The sequence below is a fragment of the Phoca vitulina genome, unplaced genomic scaffold (genome assembly GCF_004348235.1).
Source record: "Phoca vitulina isolate PV1807 unplaced genomic scaffold, GSC_HSeal_1.0 scaffold15, whole genome shotgun sequence".
In the NCBI taxonomy this organism is placed as follows: Eukaryota; Metazoa; Chordata; class Mammalia; order Carnivora; family Phocidae; genus Phoca; species Phoca vitulina.
Window position 1 is genome coordinate 23,621,443 of NW_022589718.1, and position 4,696 is coordinate 23,626,138.

Genomic DNA, 4,696 nt, shown 5'->3' on the forward strand with positions numbered 1-4,696 from the left:
GTTTTTTTGTTTTTTGGGGGTTTCTTTTAGAGATGAGGAAAATCACTCCATTCTGTGTGTGTACCTAAAGTATTGGGGGGTATTTTAATATTTGAGAGATAACACACTTGTGCCTACTTCTTTTCCTTATTCTGTAGACTAATGTGTAGTCATTTTGAATCTTAAGCAATATAAATAACATGACCTGTCAAAAAAATGAAATTTCTTCTAACTTTGTGTCATCACAATCAAGTGTAGAGTATTATATCAGCAGATCATTTGAATGTTTTACCTTAATTTTTAGTTCTCCTTTTAATTCTAGGGTTGTTTTTATTGTTGCTGTTGTTCAACAAATACCTATTAAGCAAATTCTATGTACAAGTTCGCTTTGGCAATTATTTCAGGAGAGAAGAAAAAGACAACACATTATTCCTATTTCTGAGAAGCTTAAAATATTGGGAGAAATTAGTTTCTAATAATAGATAATCATAATATTAACAAGTAAAGTTTATAAGGTGTTTAATAATTTACCAAACTCTATCCTATATATGGTCTAATACGATCCTCTGAGAAACCCTGAGGTAGAATAGATATTATTATCTGCATTTCATAGATAGGAAAATGAAGACTCGGGAAGTAAAATAACCTGCTCCTCCAGTGGCAGAGCCAAGACCGAAGCCGACGTTAGACTTCATTTATTGTCTTATTTTTCCTGCCCCGAATGACAATAACTCCAACATCAGCAAAGGGTGATATAAGAGTGACCCATGTGAGTTGCTATCGTGTTTAGCCAGGGGTACTGTTTCCTCTGATGAAAGAGGTGGCATTAAAGCTGAGCCTGAAGATGGAGTAAGAATTCATCCAGTGAAGACAAGAACAGTAGCATTCCAGGAAGGAGAATTACAGAGGTGGGAAAGGGCAGGACATATCAGGGAGAGATCAAGAGATCAATTTGGCTTCTGGGTTACATCTTGTATAAAATAGGGTTAGAAGTCACTTTAAAATCAGAATGCAAAGGGTCTTGTAATTCAACAAAAGTCTTTATTTAACAATACACTATATGTTAATTAAGTTGAATTTTAAATTAAAAAAATAAGCAATGGGGAGCTACTAGAGTTTTTTTTTATTGGAAAAAATGATATGCTGAGTTTTGCACAATAGGAAAATTATTGTGACAGTGGTGTATGAATGGGACTGAAGGGCGAAAGATTTAGAGATAAGGAGAATATTGCAAAAGCCTAGGAAAAATAAGAATTTGAACCTGGTGGGGGGCCGGTCAACACAGGAATGAGCAGGAGGATTATTTCAAAAGTAGGAACAAAAAGACAAGACTAAAGACACAGCTGATAGCTAAATGTTGGGAAGGAAAAGGGAGAGACTTGTCAAAACTTTATTGTGAAATTTCAAGCCTGAGTGTGAGATAAGCAATGTAACCATGAGCAGAAATGTAGACATCAGGTATAAGAGGTGATCTGTGTGAGAGGAAGGTGATTACTCTTTCGGGAATGTTGAGCTTGAGTTGCTGGTAAGTCATCCACATAAATATACTAAACCAATACATAATAGATGGAGGTTCACCCCCATAAGACAATCCATGGTGGTAGATAGTTAAGAGAGAGAAGTTAAAGGACAGGTCTTAGGAGTTACAGACATTTGTTGAACCAGGTGGGAATGAGACAAAGTAGAGATTTCAAAGGAATGGTCAAAGAAGTTGAACAAAAAAATATCAGTCAGTATTGTACAACTCCTTAGAGAGAATAACACTAACAAAGACATAATTGGATTCATGTGTAGTGAGTAAAGAAAGTTTTTGTGCAAGAATGTAATGGAAAACAAGCCATATGAAACTGGAGCACAAAGGGTTAAGTATTCCTTCAAGAATTTTGAGAAAGACATAGTGGGAGAAAGGAAAAAGATGAGAAACAGAAAAAGATAAGGTGGTAACTTGAAATAGAGTTACAACTAAAAGAAATGCTTAATAGTATATTGGAAGACATGAGTATATTTCAGTGCACAGAGGAAAAGACCAAAGGGGAAAAAATATGATACCCAAGACAGAGAGAGAAAACCATATGAGCCAGTGCCTGAAGGGCATTAGATAAAGATTTTTGGTGAAAAGAATATAGAAAGAGGGCATATATAGAGAGAGAAATCTTGAAGTGGAGAGAATTCGAAGATGCTCATAAAGAATGACTCCAGGGGCGCCTGGGTGGCTCAGTCAGTTAAATGTCCACTCTTGATCTCAGCTCAGGTCTTAATCTCATGGTCGTGAATTCAGGCCCCGCTTTGGAGACTACTTAAAAAAAAAAAAAATGGCTCCAATTTTTATTCTTCCCCCTACCAAAACAATCTATACCGAGCAGAGTGAAAATCACCCAAGATCCATTTCTATAGGTATATTTCACCTCTTTCATAGAAGCAGAATTAGACTGATTAGGGCTTATAAAGTATAGCTAAGGATTAGAAAGAATTTAAAACCCATCTGATTCCATTTAATTTCTCCAGCAACGCATTAGCAAGGGGCTTAACAACAAAGAAGCTTATTTCTCTTTCTTGTTAGTGTGAGGTGAGTGTTCTTTGTCAGAGGGAGGTTCTGTTCCACGCAGTCATTCAGGGATCCAAGGTGTCCACAGGCCCGCCATCTTTAACACATGGCTTTCAAGGTGGCTCTGGGCACCACCAGCTGTCCAGGGACAAAAATTTCCTCTTTAGGAAGTTAGTTGGAGGTAAAGACCTCACTTCCATTCACATTCCTTTGCCATGTCCTATGGTCCTATGGACACACCTCTTTGTTGGGGGCTTAGAAAATAAAGTCCCTTGCTGGGCAGTTACAAGCTAGCCACAATTCTATCTCTAAGGAAAAAGAAGAGATCAGATGTTGGTGGCAAACGAAACTCCTTACCTCTCGTATGTTTAGAAAGGAACTCTTAGTTGTAGCTTGTGCTCTAGAATATGCTCTTCTAAACAAGATTATGGAAATGGCTTTGCCTCTGAGGAAATTTCTCCAAGTTGTAAAGAAATAATCCTAGAGAAGAGAGTTAAATGATGAGTTTATTTCTTACTGGCTGCACTGTAGATAACTTTCCCCTCTTTGGAAGGACAGATAAAAGCCCAATAAATCATAGATGCTTATTAATTATTTACATAAGTAACACTTACTATCCCACACTTATATGATCTGAAAATTCTCTGGGTGCAATTAATGAGAAATGAGATCAAAGCTACATACTCCTTTTGATGTCCTATTTATATAATTTATTTTTGTCAGAAGAAAATAATCATAATGTCATGTGCCATGTGAATATATGCAAGTTCATTCTGACATTGTTGTTTTGAATATCTTGGCTTTTTCTCACAAAGGATATGTTCTCTGATGTGACATCTTGTCTACTCTCACTGCTTCCTTTTATATATACAGACTTGGTGGTCTTTCTAACTATTTAAGTCGTCTAGCTTATTTTTACTTTATTGACATAACTTTTCCGGGTTTCACGTTATTCATTTAATGCTTCTGGACCTTGAGTCTTTTCTTAGGTAAATAGCACAATTGAGGATATTGTGGTAATATTTGTTACTGCGCTTAAATTGTTATTCTAATGATTATTACCTATATTCACTGCCTATGGAATTTTGATAGGATGAGGTTACACATTTAAAAAGCTATTTGGAAACCAGTTATTTCTCATTCAAACAGTTACCAGTTAATAACCTACCAAATACTCTGAAAATAACCAGTTGTATGTTATCAACAAAACTATGCTCTTTTAGTACATCTGCATAAAATTGGTTTTTGGTCGGCTCTGCCATGAGATTCTTCTGTCATTTGAGTCAAGTCTCTTACTTTTTCTGCATTCCTATTCTATCCTCACTTGCCAAATGGTAATAGCATCTTCCCAACCTGCCTTGTCAGGTGATTAGAAATTTAAAAGAAAAAATCAAGATATTTTCAGAGGCAAAATTATAGGCATCATTATTTTAATTTCCCAAAATGATTTCAATTTGCTGATAGATCCAAAGAATAGCAAAAACTAACGAAAGAGTCAACAGCAAGTGAGCATACCAATAATTGCTGGTAGAAGTTCTCATCTCAATCTAAGGATTAGGAAAATCATATTAAAGACTTTTTTTTCCTCTAAAGCCAAGAAAATAATGTCTCAGTATTAGCAAGAAATAGATTTTAATAGGGAAAGGATAAATTTTTCGAAAACTATCTCTAATTTTATTTGGGCCTTTTTTAAATTAAAAATCAGATGAGAGTTAAAAATCTTCATGAAATCAATTATAATTGGTTTTTAAATGGGATTCTGCTCTTAGAAGAAAACATAAGGATAACTTTAGTTATTGAGGTACCGGCTGGGTTGCTGTAACACAGAGACCCCAAATGCAGTAGTTTAACTAAGATAGTTTCTCTCTTACACAAATAGTAATCCAGAGATGGGCAGATAGTCCAGCCTAGCAAGGCAGCTGAGCTTACACATTCATTCAGGGATTCATATTTCTTCCATCTTGGTGCTCCGCCATCTCTTAGGGCAGCAGTTCCCCAAATTTTTGTCCTCAGAATGCTTTATACTTTTGAAAATTACTGGGACTCCAAAGAGCTTTTGCTTGTATGCATCGGTATCTATCAGTATTTATCACATGCAAAATGAAAACTAAGAAATGTTTCAAGTATTTATTTAATTCTTTTAAAAATAACATGATATTCCTTTCCTATTTC